This window comes from Ovis aries, chromosome X (genome assembly GCF_016772045.2).
Source record: "Ovis aries strain OAR_USU_Benz2616 breed Rambouillet chromosome X, ARS-UI_Ramb_v3.0, whole genome shotgun sequence".
Classification (NCBI taxonomy): domain Eukaryota; kingdom Metazoa; phylum Chordata; class Mammalia; order Artiodactyla; family Bovidae; genus Ovis; species Ovis aries.
Window position 1 is genome coordinate 69,556,611 of NC_056080.1, and position 20,150 is coordinate 69,576,760.

The window sequence follows — 20,150 nt, forward strand, 5'->3', positions numbered from 1 at the left end:
ACATTTCAGTCATTTCTCTATCCTTTTCGATTTAATATTTTAAATATAAAAGTCTCATACTTTGAAATTAAACGATCCGAGTGGTGAAGAGTGACAGGTCTTTTTTCTTATTGCTGTTCTTCTATTCACTCAGTCCTCAATTCTTTTGCCTATCACAGGTAACTATTGAGTATTTTGCACATCTTTCAATAGTTGAAAAAATACAATCCTAAGCATATATGAGGTTACATTTTAATTTTATCTCCCTTCTCTTTTCCCCACAAATGTAACATTTTAAAGGTGGTATTCTGCATCTTTTTTTTTTTTCACTTAGCAATATATCTTAAAGGTCTTTTAAATAGAAATATCTACAGCCAAGCTGAGTCACTCTTGAATTGAAAGCAAGGAATGCAGGGGAGACATGAGTAGACATATGTCCGATGCAGGATACAGCATGCTTGGGGCTGGTGCATGGGGATGACCCAGAGAGATGTTATGGGGAGGGAGGTGGGAGGGGGGTTCATGTTTGGGAACGCATGTACACCCGTGGTGGATTCATGTCAATGTATGACAAAACCAATACAGTATTGTAAAGTAAAATAAAGTAAAAATAAAAATTTAATAAAGTGAAAAAAAAAAGCTAAATTGGTATGCTCTTTATCTCTTCCAGGGTCAGTACCACAATCTGTTTGGTACTGGAGAAAGGAAACTAGAAGCATATGGAAATTCTAGAGTAAAACTCTATCCCTGTTAAACAGAGATGATATCTCTGACTCTCCATTAGTAGATTATGTATTTAGAGTTGTTTCTTAAGTTGTGAGAATGACTCATACCACGATCCTTTTGACTTATACCATGACTTGTGACTCATCCTTGGAAGATGGTTGACTGCAGTTAAAGTGTAAATTGTAGACGAGACTATCTAGTTGCTTTAAGAGCTAGTACTTTTAACACAACACTCCAGCAGTCAAAATTGCCTAGGTTCATAGGTAGTAGAAACATGTCAGTAACATGTCAGAATATGCCTAGAAGAAAGTATAAGAAATGAGTATATCTTTCATCAAATGTTTTTTTGAACTTTAAGCCCAGATGCCTTGATGGGTACATGATAATATAGATGACACCACCCTGTAAAAATTATTAGATAAGGTGAATAAGATTTAGACCAGTCTACATGATAAAGTAGATGGTTCTTGTCGGTTTGTGCACCAAATATTCAACTTCTGCTGGCAAAATATTGTCTATTCAAAAGGCAGCAATCCTTGGAGTGGCAGAAAAATATATTTTGTACGAGAGGTAAGTATCCAAATTTCCTTTTTTTTTTCCTGAGAACTGAGAGTATGGAAACCAGGTAAGGATACTTAACAACTATTTTAACCTCTGCAATGTGTTTGATCCCAACAAGTGCTTTCTGAATGCACTACGGGGGAAAGGGTAGGAAGACTATTGAAAATCTGCAGCAGAAATTTTGTTTTGTTTATAGAATATTCCTCCAGAAACCTGGTATTTGACTATGCTCTATGATGTCTTAAATTTAGAAGAGCTTCTATTACCTGACAAATGGAACTTCTCCCACCCAACATAGTGATATTTCAGACATCTCAGAAATAAAGAAAAACAGTCGAATCTATTAAAAGTTCGGTATTGTTCTTTATACTCAACTGAATGCAAAGTTCCAGAGAATAGCAAAGAGAGTTAAGAAAGCCTTCTTGAGTGAACAATGCAAATAAATATAGGAAAACAACAGAATGGAAACGATTAGAGATTTATTCAAGAAAATTGGAGATACCAAGGGAATATTTCATACAAAGATGGGCACAATAAAGGACAGGAACAGCAAGGACCTAACAGAAGCAGAAGAGAATAAGAAGTAGGAAGAATACATGAAAAGGTAGCAAGAATACATAGAAGAACTATACAAAAAGAGGTCTCAGTGACCTGAGTAACCATGATGACGTGGTCACTAACCTAGAGCCAGGCATCCTGGAGTGTGAAGTTGAGTGTGCCTTAGAAACATTACTACAAACAAAGCTAGTGGAAGTGATGGAATTCCAGCTGAGTTATTTCAAATCCTAAAAGACAATGCTGTTAAAGTGCTGCACTCAATATGCCAGCAAATTTGGAAAACTAAGCAGTGGCCACAAGACTGGAAAATGACAGTTTTTATTCCAATTCTGAAGAAGAGAAATACTAAAGAATGTTCAAACTATTGTACAATTGCACTCATATCACAAGATAGTAAGGAAATGCCCCAAATCTTTAAGGTGGGTTTATTTTATTAATATAAATTTATTTATTTTAATTGAAGGTTAATTACTTTACAATATTGTATTGGTTTTGCCATACACCAACATGAATCCGCCACAGGTATACCCGTGTTCCCCATCCTGAACCCCCCACCCTCTTCCCTCCCTATACCATCCCTTTGGGTCATCCCAGTGCACCAGCCCCAAGCATCCAGTATCATGCATCAAACCTGGACTGGTGATTCGTTTCATATATGATATTATACATGTTTTAATGCCATTCTCCCAAATCATCCCACTCTCTCCCTCTCCCACAGAGTCCAAAAGCCTGTTCTATACATCTGTGTCTCTTTTGCTGTCTGGCATACAGGGTTATCATTACCATCTTTCTAAAGTCCATATATATGCGTTAGTATACTGTATTGGTATTCTTTCTGGCTTACTTCACTCTGTATAATAGGCTCCAGTTTCATCCACCTCATTAGAACTGATTCAAATGAATTATTTTTAATGGCTGAGTAACACTCCATTGTGTATATGTACCACAGTTTCTTATCTATCCGTCTGCTGATGGACATCTAGGTTGCTTCCATGTCCTGGCTATTATAAACAGTGCTGTGATGAACATTGGGATGCACGTGTCTCTTTCAATTCTGGTTTCCTTGGTGTGTATACACAGCAGTGGGATTGCTGGGTTGTATGGCAGTTCTAGTTCCAGTTTTTTAAGGAATCTCCACACTGTTCTCCATAGTGGCTGTACTAGTTTGTATTCCCACTAACAGTGTAAGAGGGCTCCCTTTTGTCCACACCCTCTCCAGCATTTATTGCTTGTAGATTTTTGGATCACAGCCATTCTGACTGGCATGAAATGGTACCTCATTGTGGTCTTGATTTGCATTTCTCTGATAATGAGTGATGTTGAGCATCTTTTCATGTGTTTGTTATCCATCCGTATGTCTTCTTTGGAGAAATGTCTATTTAGTTCTTTGGCCCATTTTTCGATTGGGTCATTTGTTTTTCTGGAATTAAGCTGCAGGAATTGCTTGTATATTTTTGAGATTAGTTGTTTGTCAGTTGCTTCATTTGCTATTATTCTCTCCTATTCTGAAGGACGTCTTTTCACCTTGCTTATAGTTTCCTTTTTTGTGCAGAAGCTTTTAAGTTTAATTAGGTCCCATTTCTCCAAGGTAGACAAACAGTTTGCCAACGGACACATGAAATGATGCCCAGCTTCACTAGTTACCAGAGAAATGCAAATCTTAACCATAATGAGATATCACCTCACATATGTTAAAAAGACTATTATAAAGAAAACAAGAAATATCAAGTGTTGGTGCAGATGTGAAGAAAAGGGAATCCTTTTGCACTTTTTGGGACTGTAAACTGGTGCAGCTACTATGGAAAATAGAATGAAGTTTAAGAAATTTAAAAATAGAAGTACTATATGAAACAGCAATTCCCCTTTTGAGTTTTTGTTTGAAGAAAATGAAAACATTAACTTGAAATACCCATATATTTATTGCAGCATTATATAATAAGTCAAGATATGCAACAAAAAAGAATATGAAAATATATATGAACCAGTTCTAATAGTAGAAAGATTTATATGCATAGAATAAAAATTGCAAAGGAATACACCACAATGGTAACATGATCATTTCTGGTGATTAGATGTATAGGTGTTATTTATTTCTAAAAATTCTCTGAACTTTTGAAATTTCTATAGTAAACATAAATAACTTTTATAATAAAAGAGATATGGAAACAACCTAAGTGTCCATTGATGAATGAATAGATAAAGAAATTTTGGTATGTAGAGATAATAAAATATTAATCTTAAAAATACAAAATTGTGCCCCTTGAGAGAGTACGGATAGAACTTGATGGCACTCTGCTAAGTAAAATAAATCAGAAAAATATATTGCATGTTGACTATTAAAAATAACAAGAAAAAAATAATCCTAACAACACCCCTGCTTGTAGATTGGTGGTTGTGAGATTCATTTTAAAAATAGTATTTAAATACAATTTTATTGTTTAAAAAATAGTATTTAAAAATGGTGGATTTAGATCTACTTGGTAACCTCGATACTGAGTCTTTATTATTACCTTTTAATTAGCTTTTATTGAAGTATAGTTGATTTACAATACTTTGCAAGTTTGTACTATACAGCAAAGTGAATCAGCTATCAGTTCAGTTCAGTCACTTAGTCATGTCCGACTCTTTGCGACCCCATGGACTGCAGCATGCAGGCTTCCGTGTCCATCACCAACTCCCAGAGCTTAGTTAAATTCATATCCATCAAGTCAGTGATGCCATCCAAAGATCTCATGCTCTGTCATCCCCTTCTCCTCCCACCTCAATCTTTCCCAGCATCAGGGTATTTTCCAAAGAGTCAGTTCTTCAAATCAGGTGGCCAAACTGTTGGAGTTTCAGCCTCAGCATCAGTCCTTGCAATGAATATTCAGGACTGATTTCCTTTAGGTTAGACTGGTTGGATCTCCTTGCAGTCCAAGGGACTCTCAAGAGTTTTCTCCAACACCACAGTTGAAAAGCATCAATTCTTTGGCTCTCAGCTTTCTTTATAGTCCAACTCTCACATCCATACATAACTACTGGAAAAACCATAGCTTTGACTACATAGACCTTTGTTGGCAAAGTAATGTCTCTGCTTTCCAATATGCTGTCTAGGTTTGTCATAACTTTTCTTCCAAGGAGCAAGCATCTTTTAATTTCATGGCTTCAGTCACAATCTGCAGTGATTTTGGAGCCCCCCTCAAAATAAAATCTCTCACTATTTCCATTGTTTCCCCATCTATTTGCCATGAAGTGATGGAACCAGATGCCATGATCTTAGTTTTCTGAATGTTGAGTTTGAAGCCAACTTTTTCACTCTCCTCTTTCACTTTCATCAGAGGCTCTTTAGTTCTTCACTTTCTGCCATAAGGGTGGTGGCATCTGCATATCTGAGGTTATTGATATTTCTCCTGGCAATCTTGATTCCAGCCTGTGCTTTATCCAGCCTGGCATTTCACATGATGTACTCTGCATATAAATTAAACAAACATGGTGACAATATACAGCCTTGACATACTCCTTTCCCAATTTGGAATCAGTCTGTTGTTCCATGTCCAGTACTAACTGTTGCTTCTTGACCTGCATACAGACTTCTCAGGAGGCAGGTAAGTTGGTCTGATATTCTTATATCTTGAAGAATTTTCCACAGTTTGTTGTGATTCACATAGTCAAAGGGTTTGGCATAGTCAATAAAGAAGAAGTAGATGTTTTTTCCAGAACTCTCTTGCTTTTTTGATGATCCAACGGATGTTGGCAATTAGATCTCTGTTTCTTCTGGCTTTTCTAAATCCTGCTTGGACACCTGTAATGTCACAGCTCACATACTGTTGAAGCCTGGCTTGGAGAATTTCATGTATACAAATATCTCTTTTTTTGATTTCCTTCCCATTTACGTGACAAAAGAGCATTTAATACTGTGTTATACAGTAGATTCTCATTCATTTTCCATTTTACACACAGTAGTGCATATATGTCAAGCCCAATCCCCCAATTCATTCCACCCTTAATTTCTCCCTTGGTAACCATAAGTTTTTTCTCTATATCTGTGTCTCTATTTCTGCTTTGCAAATAAGGTCATGTATACCATTTTTTCTAGATTTCACATATATGTATTAATATATACCTGTTTTTCTCTCTCTTACCTACTTCACTCCATATGACAGACTCTAGGTGCACCCACATCTCTACCAATGACTCAGTTTTGTTCCTTTTTATGGTTGATTAATATTCCATTGTGTATATGTACCACACCTTCCTTATCCATTCCTCTGTTGATGGACATTTAGGTTGCTTCCATGTCCTGGCTACTATTGACATATTGGGGTACACATACCTTTTTGAATTAAGATTTTCTCTGGATATATGCCCAATAATGGGATTGTTGGGTCATATGGTAGTTCTACTTTTATTTTTTTTTTTAAATTTTAAATTTTTTTTTAAAATTTTTATTTCTGCTTTATTTTACTTTACAATACTGTATTGGTTTTGCCATACATTGACATGAATCCACCATGGGTGTACATGCGATCCCAAACATGAACCCCCTCCCTCCTCCCTCCCCACAACATCCCACTGGGTCATCCCCGTGCACCAGCCCCAAGCATGCTGTATCCTGCATCGGACATAGACTGGTGATTCAATTCTTACATGATAGTATACATGTTTCAACGCCATTCTCCCAAATCATCCCACCCTTTCCCTCTCCCTCTGAGTCCAAAAGTCCGCTATACACATCTGTGTCTTTTTTGCTGTCTTGCATACAGGGTCATCATTGCCATCTTTCTAAATTCCATATATATGTGTTAGTATACTGTATTGGTGTTTTTCTTTCTGGCCTACTTCACTCTGTATAATTGGCTCCAGTTTCATCCATCTCATCAGAACTGATTCAAATGTATTCTTTTTAATGGCTGAGTAATACTCCATTGTGTATATGTACCACAGCTTTCTTATCCATTCATCTGCTGATGGACATCTAGGTTGTTTCCATGTCCTGGCTATTATAAACAGTGCTGCGATGAACATTGGGGTACATGTGTCTCTTTCATTTCTGGTTTCCTCGGTGTGTATGCCCAGCAGTGGGATTGCTGGGTCATAAGGCAGTTCTATTTGCAATTTTTTAGAGAAATGCAAATCAAAACCACAATGAGGTACCACTTCACACCAGTCAGAATGTCTGCGATCCAAAAATCTGCAAGCAATAAATGCTGGAGAGGGTGTGGAGAAAGGGAATCCTCCTACACTGTTGGTGGGAATGCAAACTAGTACAACCACTATGGAAAACAGTGTGGAAATTCCTTACTTTTTGTTTTTAAAAGAACTTCCATACTGTTCTCCATAGTTGCTGTACCTACTTATATTCCCACCAACAATGTAATAGGGTTCCCTTTTCTCCATACCCTCTATGGCATTTAATGTTTGTAGAGTTTTAAATGTCAGCCATTCTGACTGGTGTGAAGTGATGCCTAATTGCAGTTTTGACTTGCATTTCTCTAGCAATTAGTGATGTTGTACATCTTTTCATGTATTTGTTGGCCATGTATATGTCTTTTTTAGAGAAATGCCTATTAAGGTATTTCACTCATTTTTTTGACTAGGTTGTTTTCTGATATTGATTTGAATGAACTATGTGTATATTTTGGAGATAAATCCTTTGTCAGTTGCTTAATATTGTGTTTATTTTTTGCATTGAAGAATTTTTTTTATTATTCTTAAACTTTTTATATTTTATGAGAATATAGTTGATTAACAATTATGTGATAATATCAGGTAGAAAGCAAAGGAACTCAGCCATACATATACAACTACCCATTCTTTGCCAAACTTCTCTCCCATCCAGGCTTCTACATGACATTTGGCAGAGCTCCTTGTGCTATAGAGCAGGAAATTGCTGGTTACCCATTTAAAATATAGCAATGTGTACATGTTGATCTCAAACTCTCTAACTACCTACCCCACATCCTTCTCCCTAGCAAACTTAAGTTCATTTTCTAAATCTGTGAGTTTGTTTCTATTTGATAAATAAGTTCATTTATATGCATATAAGGGATATCATGTAATATTTCTCTTTTTCTGTCTGACTTACTTCACTCAGTATGACATTCCATGTTGTCATCCATGTTGCTGTGAATGGCATTACTTCATTCTTTTTAATGGCTGAGTAATATTCCATTGTATATCTCTGTACCATATCTTTTTTATCCATTCTTCTCAATGGACATTTAAGTTGCTCCTATTTCTTGGCTATCATAAACAGTGCTGTAATGAAAATTGGGGGTTGCATATATAGTTTTGGATCATGTTTTTCTCCAACTATGTGCCCAGAAGTGAGATTGCAAGGTCATATAGTAGCTCTATTTCTAGGTTTTAAAGGAACATTCATACTGTTTTTCATAGTGGCTGTACCAATTTACATACCCACTAATAGTATAGGAGGGTTCACTTCTCTTTACATCCTCTCCAACATTTGTTGTTTGTGGATTTCTTGATGATGGCCATTTTAACTGGTGTGAGGTGATGTCTTGCTGTAGTTTTGGTTTGCATTTCTCTAATAATTAACAATGTTGTAATTAACAATGTTGAATATCTTTTTACATGTTTCTTGCCAATCTGTATGTCTTCTATGGAGAAATGTATGTTTAGGTCCTCTGCCCATTTTTTAATTGAGTTTTTTGTTTTGCTAATCTCAAGCCTCATTAGCTGTTTGCAAATTTTGGAGACTAATCCCTTGTTGGTCACATCAGTTGCAAATGTTATCTGACAATCTGTAGGTTATCTTCTCATTTTGTTTATTGTTTATTTTTGTTTTTATTTCAATTATTATGGGAGATGAAACAAAAAAGATACTGCTCTGATCTATGTCAGAGAGTGTTCTGATTATACTTTCCTCTAAGAATTTTATTTTTATTTATTTTTAAAATAAAAATTTATTTACTTTAATTAGAGGTTAATTACTTTACCTCTAATTGTTTTGGTTTTGCCATACATCAACATGAATCTGCCATGGGTGTACACGTGTTCCCCATCCTGAACCCCCCTCCCACTTCCCTTCCCATACCATCCCTCTGGGTCATCCCAGTGCACCATCCCCCAGCATCCTGTATCATGCATCAAACCTGGACTGGTGATTCATTTCACATATGATATTATATATGTTACATTGTCATTCTCCCAAATCATCCTACCCTCGCCCTCTCCCACAGAGTCAAAAAGACTGTTCTATACATCTATGTCTCTTTTGCTGTCTGGTATAAAGGTTATCGTTACCATTTTTCTAAATTCTGTACATATGCATTAGTATGCTGTATTGGTGTTTTTCTTTCAGGCTTACTTCACTCTGTATAATAGGCTCCAGTTTCATCCACCTCATTTGAACTGATTCAAGTGTATTCTTTTTAATGGCTGAGTAATACTCCACTGTGTATATGTACCACAGATCTCTTATCCATTTGTATGCTGATGGACATCTAGGTTGCTTCCATGTCCTGGCTATTATAAACAGTGCTGCAGTGAACATTGGGGTATACGTGTCTCTTTCAATTCTGGTATCCTTGGTGTGTATGGCCAGCAGGGGGATTGCTGGGTTGTACAGCAATTCTATTTCCAGTTTTTAAAGGAATCTCCACACTGTTATTCATAGCGGCTGTACTAGTTTGCATTCCCACCAACAGTGTAAGAATGTTCCCTTTTCTCCACACCCTCTCCAGCACTTACTGCTAATAGACTTTTGGATAACAGCCATTCTGACTGGCGTAAAATGTTACTTCATTGTGGCTTTGATTTGCATTTCTCTGATAATGAGTGGTCCACTGGAGAAGGGAATGGCAAACCACTTCAGTATTCTTGCCTTGAAAACCCCATGAACAGTATGAAAAGGCAAATTGATAGGACACTCAAAGGGGAACTTCCTGGGTTGGAAGGTGCCCAATGTGTTACTGGAGATCAGTGGAGAAATAACTCCAGAAAAATGAAGAGATGGAGCCAAAGCAAGAACAATACCCAGTTGTGGATGGGTCTGGTGATAGAAGCAAGGTCCGAAGCTGTAAAAAGCAGTATTGCATAGGAACTTGGAATTTCAGGTCCATGAATCAAGGCAAATTGGAAGTGGTCAAACAAGAGATAGCAAGAGTGAACGTTGACATTCTAGGAATCAGCGAACTAAAATGGACTGGAATGGGTGAATTTAAATTAGATGACCATTATATCTACTACTGTGGGTAGGAATCTCTTAGAAGAAATGGAATAGCCATCATGGTTAACAAAAGAGTCCAAAATGCAGTATTTGGATGCATTCTCAAAAATGACAGAATGATCCCTGTTCGTTTTCAAGGCAAATCGTTCAATATCATGGTAATCCAAGCTTATGCCCCAACTAGTAACGCTGAAGAAGCTGAAGTTGAACAGTTCTATGAAGACCTACAAGACCTTATGTAACTAACATCCAAAAAAGATGTCCTTTTCATTATAAGGGACTGGAATGCAGAAATAGGAAGTCAAGAAACACCTGGAGTAACAGGCAAATTTGGCCTAGGAGTTTGGAATGAAGCAGGGCAAAAGCTAATAGAGTTTTGCCAAGAGAAAGCACTGGTCATAGCAAACACCCTCTTCCAACAACACAAGAGAAGACTACACATGGACATCACCAGGTGGTCAACACTGAAATCAGATTGATTATATACTTTGCAGGCAAAGATGGAGAAGCTCTATACAGTCAGCAGAAACAAGACCAGAGGCTGACTGTGGCTCAGATCATGGACTCTTTATTGCCAAATTCAGACTTAAATTGAATAAAGTGGAGAAAACCACTAGACTATTTAGATATGACCTAAATCAAATACCTTATGATTATACAGTGGAAGTGAGAAATAGATGTAAGGGACTAGATTTGATAGACAGAGTGACTGATGAACTATGGAAGTAGGTTTGTGACATTGTACAGGAGACAGGGATCAAGACCATCCCCATGGAAAAGAAATGCAAAAAAGCAAAATGGCTGTCTGAGGAGGCCTTACAAAAAGCTGTGAAAAGAAGAGAAGCGAAAAGCAAAGGAGAATAGGAGAGATATAGGCATCTAAATGCAGAGTTCCAAAGAATAGCAAGAAGAGATAAGTAAGACTTCCTCAGTGATCAATGCAAAGAAATAGACAAAAACAACAGAATGGGAAAGACTAGAAGCAGAAGATATTAAGAAGAGTTGGCAAGAATACACAGAAAAACTGTACAAAAAAGAGCTTCACAACCAAGATAATCATGACGGTGTGATCATTCACCTAGAGCCAGACATCCTGGAATGTGAAGTCAAGTGAGCCTTAGAAAGCGTCACTATGAACAAAGCTAGTGGAGGTGATGGAATTCCAGTTGAGCTCTTTCAAATCCTGAAAGATGATGCTGTGAAAGTGCTGCACTCAATATGCTAGCAAAATTGGAAAACTCAGCAGTGGCCACAGGACTGGAAAAGGTCAGTTTTCATTCCAGTCCCCAAGAAAGGCAATGCCAAAGAATGCTCAAACTACCGCACAATTGCACTCATCTCACATGCTAGTAAAGTAATGCTCAAAATGCTCCAAGCCAGGCTTCAGCAATACAGGAACCATGAACTTCCAGATGTTCAAGCTGTATTTAGAAAAGGCAGAGGGACCAGAGATCCAATTGCCAACATCCACTGGATCGCGGAAAAAGCAAGATAGTTCCAGAACAACATCTATTTCTGCTTTATTGACTATGCCAAAGCCTTTGACTGTGTGGATCCCAATAAACTGTGGAAAATTCTGAAAGAGATGGGAATACCAGACCACCTAACCTGCCTCTTGAGAAAACTATATGCAAGTTATGAAGCAACAGTTAGAACTGGACATGGAGCAACAGACTGGTTCCAAATAGGACAAGGAGTACGTCAAGGCTGTATATTGTCACCCTGCTTATTTAACTTATATGAAGAATACATCATGAGGAATGCTGGGCTGGAAGAAGCACAAGCTGGAATCAAGATTGCCGGGACAAATATCAATAACCTCAGATATGCAGATGACACCACCCTTATGGCACAAAGTGAAGAGGAACTAAAAACCTCTTAATGAAAGTGAAAGAGAAGAGTGAAAAAGTTGGCTTAAAGCTAAACATTGAGAAAACTTAGATCATGGCATCTGGTCCCATCACTCCATGGGAAATAGATGGGGAAACAGTGGAAACAGTGTCAGACTTTATTTTTTGGGGCTCCAAAATCAGTGCAGATGGTGACTGCAGCCATGAAATTAAAAGATGCTTACTCCTTGGAAGGAAAATCATGACCAACGTAGATTGCACATTTAAAAGCAGAGATATTACTTTGCCATCAAAGGTCCGTCTAGTCAAGGCTATGGTTATTTCAGTGGTCATGTATGAATGTGAGAGTTGGACTGTGAAGAAAGCTGAGCACCGAAGAGTTGATGCTCTTGAACTGTGGTGTTGGAGAAGACTCTTGAGAGTTCCTTGGACTGCAAGGAGATCCAACCAGTCCATTCTGAAGGAGATCAGCCCTGGGATTTCCTTGGAAGGAATGATGCTAAAGCTGTAACTCCAGTCCTTTGGCCACCTCATGTGAAGAGTTGACTCATTGGAAAAGACTCTGATGTTCGGAAGGATTGGGAGCGGGAGGAAGAGGGGACAACAGAACATGAGATGCCTGGATTGCATCACTGACTCGAGGGGCATGAGTTTGAATGAACTCTGGGAGTTGGTGATGGACAGGGAGGCCTGAGGTGCTGTGATTCCTGGGGTTGCAAAGAGTCAGACAAGACTGAGCCACTGAACTGAGCTGATAATGAGTGATGTTGAGCATCTTTTCATGTGTTTGTTAGCTATCTGTATGTCTTGTTTGGTGAAATATCTGTCTAATTCTTTGGCTCATTTTTCTGGAGTTGAGCTGCAGAGTTTGCTTGAGTATTTTTGAGATTAATTCTTTGTCAGTTGCTTCATTTGTTATTATTTTTTCCCATTCTGAAGGATGTCTTTTCACCTTGCTTATAGTTTCCTTTGTCGTCAGAAGCTTTTAATTTTAATTAGGTCCTGTGCATTTATTTTTGCTTTTATTTCCAATATTCCAGGAGGTGGGTCATAGAGGATCCCACTGTGATTCATTTCAGACAGTGTTTTTCCTATGTTATCCTCTAGGTGTTTTATTGTTTCTCTTTTTACATTTAGATCCTTAATACATTTTGAGTTCATTTTTGTATACGGTCTTAGAAAGTGTTTCAATTTCATTCTTTTACAAGTGGTTGACCAATTTTCCCAGCACCACTTGTTAAAGAGATTGTCTTTTCTCCATTGTATATTCTTGCCTCCTTTGTCAAAGATAAGGTGTCCATAGGTGTGTGGATTTATCTTTGGGTTTTCTATTTTGTTCCATTGACTTATATTTCTTTATTTGTGCCAGTACCTTACTGTCTTGATGTCTGTGGTTTTGTAGTAGAGCCTGAAGTCAGGCAGGTTGATTCCTCCAGTTTCATTCTTCTTCCTCAAGATTGCTTTGGCTATTCGAGGTTTTTTGTATTTCCATACAAATTGTGAAATTATTTGCTCTAGCTCTGTGAAAAATACCGCTGGTAGCTTGATAGGGATTGCATTGGATCTATAAATTGCTTTGGGTAGTATGCTCATTTTCACTATATTGATTCCTGTGATCCACGAGTATGGTATATTTCTCCATCTATTAGTGTCATCTTTTGTTTCTTTCACCAGTGTTTTATTGTTTTCTATGTATAGGTCTTTAGGTTCTTTAGGTATATATATTCCTAAGTATTTTATTCTTTTCGTTGCAATGGAGAATGGAATTGTTTCCTTAATTTCTCTTTCTATTTTCTCATTATTAGCGTATAGGAATGCAAGGGATTTCTGTGTGTTGATTTTATATCCTGCCATTTTACTATATTCATTGATTAGCTCTAGCAATTTTCTGGTGGATTCTTTAGGCTTTTCTATGTTGAGGATCATGTCATCTGTAAACAGTGAGAGTTTTACTTCTTCTTTTACAACTTAGATTCTTTTATTTCTTTTTCTGCTCTGATTGCTGTGGCCAAAACTTCCAAAACTATGTTGAATAGTAGTGGTGAAAGTGGGCACCCTTGTCTTGTTCCTGACTTTAGGAAAATGCTTTCAGTTTTTCACCATTGAGGATAATGTTTGCAGTGGGTTTGTCATATATAGCTTTTGTTATGTTGAGGTAGAACATTTCATGCAATGATGGGCTCAATAAAGGACAGAAATGCTATGGACTTAACAGAAGAGAGGAAATTAAGAAGAGGTGGCAAGAACACACAGAACAAACTGTACAAAAAAGATCTTCACGACCTGGATAATCACGATGGTGTCATCACTCATATAGAGCCAGACATCCTGGAATGTGAAGTCCAGTGGGCCTTAGAAAGCATCACTACGAATGAAGTTAGTGGAAGTGGTGGAATCCCAGTGTAGTTATTTCAAATCCTGGAAGATGATGCTGTGAAAGTGCTGCACTCAGTATGCCAGCAAATTTGGAAAACTCAGCAGTGGCCACAGGACTGGAAAAGGTCAGTTTTCATTCCAATTCAAAAGAAAGGCAATGCCAAAGAATGCTCAAACTACCGCACAATTACACTCATCTCACACGCTAGTAAAGTGATGCTCAAAATTCTCTAACCAAGGCTTCAGCAATACATGAACCATGAACTTCCAGATGTTCAAGCTGGTTTTAGAAAAGGCAGAGGAACCAGAGATCAAATTGCCAACATCTGCTGGATCATCGAAAAAGCAAGAGAGTTCCAGAAAAACATCTATTTCTGCTATATTGACTGTGCCAAAGCCTTTGACTGTGTGGATCACAATAAACTGTGGAAAATTTTGAGAGAGATGGGAATACCAGACCACCTGACCTGCCTCTTGAGAAATCTGTATGCAGGTCAGGAAGCACCAGTTAGAACTGGACATGGAGCAACAGACTGGTTCCAAATAGGAGAAGGAGTGCGTTAAGTCTGTATATTGTCACCCTGCTTATTTATTTAACTTATATGCAGAGGACATCATGAGAAACCCTGGACTGGAAGAAGCACAAGCTGGAATCAAGATTGTTGGGACAAATATCAATAACCTCAGATATGCAGATGACACCACCCTTATGGCAGAAAGTGAAGAGGAACTAAAAACCCTCTTAATGAAAGTGAAAGAGGAGAGGGAAAAAGTTGGCTTAAAGCGCAACATTGAGAAAACTAAGATCATGGCATCCGGTCTCATCACTTCATGGCAAATAGATGGGGAAACAGTAGAAACAGTGTCAGACTTTAATTTTGGGGGCTCCAAAATCACTGCAGATGTTGATTGCAGCCATGAAATTAAAAGACGCTTACTGCTTGGAAGAAAAGTTATGACCAACCTAGACAGCATATTGAAAAGCAGAGACATTACTTTGCTGACTAAGGTCCGTCTAGTCAAAGCTATGGTTTTCCTGTGGTCATGTATGGATGTAAGAGTTGGACTGTGAAGAAGGCTGAGCACTGAAGAATTGATGCTTTTGAACTGTGGTGTTGGAGAAGACTCTTGAGAGTCCCTTGGACTGCAAGGAGATCCAACCAGTCCATTCTGAAGGAGATCAGCCCTGGGTGTTCTTTGGAAGGAATGATGCTAAAGCCGAAACTCCAGTACTTTGGCCACCTCATGGGAAGAGTTGACTCCTTGGAAAAGACTCTGATGCTGGGAGGGATTGGGGGCATGAGGAGAAAGGGACGACAGAGGATGAGATGGCTGGATGGCATCACTGAGTCGATGGATGTAAGTCTGAGTGAACTCCGAGAGTTGGTGATGGACAGGGAGGCCTGGCGTGCTGCCCTTCATGAGGTCGCAAAAAGTCAGACACTACTGAGCGACTGAACTGAACTGATGTTGCTTCTATTCCTGCTCTCTGAAGAATTCTTATCATAAATGTATGTTGAATTTTGTCAAAGGCTTTCTGTGCATCTATTGAGATAATCATATGACTTTTATTTTTAAATTTGTTAATGTGGTGTATTACATTGATTGATTTGCGAATATTGAAGAATCCTTGCATCCCTGGGTAAAGCCCACTTGGTCATGATGTATGATTTTTTTAATGTGTTGTTGGATTCTGATTGCTAGAATTTTGTTAAGGATTTTTCATCTATATTCATTAGTGATCGTGGCCTGTATGTTTCTTTTCTGGCATCTCTGTCATATTTTGTTAATAGGGTGATGGAGGCCTCATAGAATGAGTTTGGAAGTTTACCTTCCTCTGCAATTTTCTGGAAGAGTTTGAGTAGGATAGGTGTTATCTCTTCTCTGTATTTTTTGTAGAATCCAGCTGTGAAGGTGTCTGGACCTGGGCTTTTGTTTGCTGCAAAATTTCTGAATACAGTTTCAATTTCTGTGCTTGTGATGGGTCTGTTAAGATTTTGTATTTCTTCCTGGTTCAGTTTTGGAAAGTTGTACTTTTATAAGAATTTGTCCATTTCTTCCAAGTTGTCCGATTTTTTGGCATATAATTGCTGATAGTAGTCTCTTATGATCCTTTGTATTTCTGTGTTGTCTGTTGTGATCTCTCCGTTTTCATTTCCAATTTTGCTGATTTGATTTTTCTCCCTTTGTTTCTTGATGTGGCTGGCTAATGGTTTATTAATTTTATTTATCATCTCAGGGAACCAGCTTTTGGCTTTGTTGATTTTTGCTATGGTCTCTTTTGTTTCTTTTGCACTATTTCTGCCCTAATTTTTGAGATTTTTTTCCTTCTACTAACCTTCGGGTTCTTCATTTCTTCCTTTTCTAGTTGCCTTAGGTGTAGAGTTAGGTTATTTATTTGACTTTTTTCTTGTTTCTTGAGGTATGTCTGTATTGTTGTGAATCTTCTCCTTAGCACTGCTTTTGCAGTGTCCCACAGATTTTGGGTTGTTGTGTTTTCATTTTCATTTGTTTCTATGCATATTTTAATTTCTTTTTGATTTCTTCTGTGATTTGTTGGTTATTCAGCAGTGTATTGTTCAACCTGCATATTTTGGAATTTTTAATAGTTTTTCTCCTGTAATTGAGATCTAATCTTACTGCATTGTGGTCAGAAAAGATGCTTCGAATGATTTCAATTTTTTGAATTTACCAAGGCTAGATTTATGGCCCAGGATGGGATCTATCCTGGAGAAGGTTCCGTGTGCACTTAAGAAAAGGTGAAATTCATTGTTTTTGGTGAAATGTTCTATAGATATCAATTACGTCTAACTGGTCTATTGTATCATTTAAAGTTTGCATTTTCTTGCTAATTTTCTGTTTAGTTGATTTATCCATAGGTGTGAGTGGGGTATTAAAGTCTCCCACTATTGTTGTGTTATTGTTAATTTCCCCTTTTATACATGTTAGCATTTGTCTTACATATTGTGGTGCTCCTATGTTGGGTGCACATATATTTATAATTCTTATATCTTCTTCTTGGATTGATCCTTTGATTATTATGTAGTGGCCTTCTTTGTCTCTTTTCACTGTCTTTGTGTTAAAGTCTATTTTATCTGATATGAGTATTGCTACTCCTGCTTTCTTTTGGTCTGTATTTGCGTATCTTTTCCCAGCCCTTCACTTTCAGTCTGTATGTGTCCCTTGTTTTGAGGTAGGTCTCTTGTAGACAACATGTATAGGGATCTTGTTTTTGTATCCATTCAGCCAGTCTTTGTCTTTTGGTTGGGGCATTCAACCCATTTCCGTTTAAGGTAATTATTGATAAATATGATCCCGTTGCCATTTACTTTATTGTTTTGGGTTCAATTTTATACACCATTTTTTTGTTTCCTGTCTAGAGAAGATCCTTTAACATTTGTTGGAGAGCTGGTTTGGTGGTGCTGAATTCTCTCAGCTTTTGCTTGTCTGTAAAGCTTTTGATTTCTCCTTCATATTTGAATGAGATCCTTGCTGGATACAGTAATCTGGGCTGTAGGTTATTTTCTTTCATCACTTTAAGGATGTCCTGCCATTCCCTCCTGGCCTGAAGAGTTTCTATTGAAAGATCAGCTGTTATCCTTATGGGAATCCCCTTGTGTGTTATTTATTGTTTTTCTCTTGCTGCTTTTAATATTTGTTCTTTGTGTTTGGTCTTCGTTAATTTGATTAATATGATTCTTTGGATGTTTAACCTTGGGTTTATTCTGTTTGGGACTCTCTGGGTTTCTTGGACTTGGGTGATTATTTCCTTCCCCATTTTAGGGAAGTTTTCAACTATTATCTCCTCAAGCATTTTCTCATGGTCTTTCTTTTTGTCTTCTTCTTCTGGGACTCCTAAGATTAGAATGTTGGGGCATTTAACATTGTTCCAGAAGTCTCTGAGGTTGTCCTCATTTCTTTTAATTTGTTTTTCTTTTTTCTTCTCTGTTTCATTTATTTCTACCATTCTATCTTCTACCTCACTAATTCTATCTTTTGCCTCCATTATTCTACTATTTGTTCCCTCCAGAGTGTTTTTGATCTCATTTATTGCACTATGCATTATATATTGACTCTTTTTTTAAATTTCTTCTAGGTCCTTGTTAAACATTTCTTGGATTTTCTCATCCTTGTCTTCAGACTATTTGTCTGTGATTCCATTTCTTTTTTCAAGATTTTGTATCATTTTCATTATCATTATTTGGAATTCTTTGTCAGGTAGATTCCCTATCTCTCCCTCTTTTGTTTGGTTTGGTGGGCATGTATCTTGTTCCTGTACCTGCTGGGTATTCCTCTGGTTCTTCATCTTATTTATATTGCTGTGTTTGGGGTGGCCTTTCTGTATTCTGGCAGTTTGTGGAGTTCTCTTTATTGTGGAATTTCCTCACTGTGGGTGGGGTTGTACAGGTGGTTGTCAAGGTTTCTTGGTTAGGGAAGCTTGTGTTGGTGTTCTGGTGGGTGGGGCTGGATTTCTTCTCTCTGGAGTGCAATGAAGTGTCCAGTAATGTGTTATGAGATGTCAGTGGGTTTGGTGTGACTTTGGGCAGCCTGTATATTGGAGCTCAGGGCTGTGTTCCTGTGTTGCTGGAGAATTTGCATGGTATGCCTTGCTCTGGAACTTGTTGGCCCTTGGGTGTTGCTTGTGTTCACTGTAGGTATGGAGTTGTTTGATGAGCTCCTGTGAATTAAGTTCCCTGCAGTCAGGAGTTCTCTGGTGTTCTCAGGATTTGGACTTATGCCTCTTGCTTCTGGTTTTTAGTCTTATTTTTACAGTAGCCTCAAGACTTCTCCATCACCGAAGCCATCTCTGCCATCCCCTCCTTCCACAGCCTATTTTTCATCATCAGTGATCACCTCAGAAGATTATCCCTCTGATCTTCATTCTGCAGTTTCTAAAGACCATTGTGGTGCTTCCCAAAGAACAAGAGAGTAGTAGTTTCTCACAATCTCTGTCTTCAGAAATTCACCTGTATTTTGTCTTTTGTGCTTAGTCCAGTTTCACTCCCTCCTAGGGCGCTACATGCAGAGGCCTCCTAGCAGGAAGTTCAGATGAGAGCTTCTAGTGAAAACTGACTCTCTCCTTTAGGAATTTTAAACTCTCTAGTCTATATTTAGTTGTTTAATCCATTTTGAGCTCATTTTTGTGTACTGAGTTAAAGAATTATCTAATTTCATTTCTTTTACATGTAGCTGTACGGTTTTCACAGCACTATTTGTTGAAGAGATTATCTTTCCAACATTGTATAGTCTAATTACTTTGTCATAGATTAATTGACCATAGATTCATGGATTTATTTCTGGGCTTTTATCCTGTTCCATAGAACTATATTTCTGTTTTTGTGCCAGTACTGTACTACTTTAATATTATAGCTTTGTTATTATAGTTTGAAATCAAGGAGCCTGATTCCTTCTGCTCTGTTTTTCTTTCTCAAGATTGCTTTGGATATTATGGGTCTTTTGTGGCTCCATAAAAATTTGAAAAAAAAAGTTTGTTTTAGTTCTGTGAAAAATGCAATTGGAAATTTGATATGGATTGCATTGAATGCTTAGATTGTCTTGGGTAGCATATTCAGTTTTACATTTATTCTTCCAATCACCTAATATAGTATATCTTTCCTTCCATTTGTGTCTACTTTGATTTCTTTCATCAGCACCATATTGCTTTCAGAGTACTGTCTTTTGACTCCTTAGGTGGCTTTATGCATAGGTATTTTATTCTTTTTAATGCGATGGAAAATGGTACTGTTTGTTGAATTTCTCTTTCTGATAGTTTTTAGTATATAGAAATGCAACAATTTCTGTGTATTAATTTTTTATCCTCAGTCAGTTCAATTCAGTCTCTCAGTCATGTCCGACTCTTTGCTACCCCATGTATCGCAGCACGCCAGGCCTCCCTGTCCATCACCATCTCCCAGAGTTCACTCAGACTC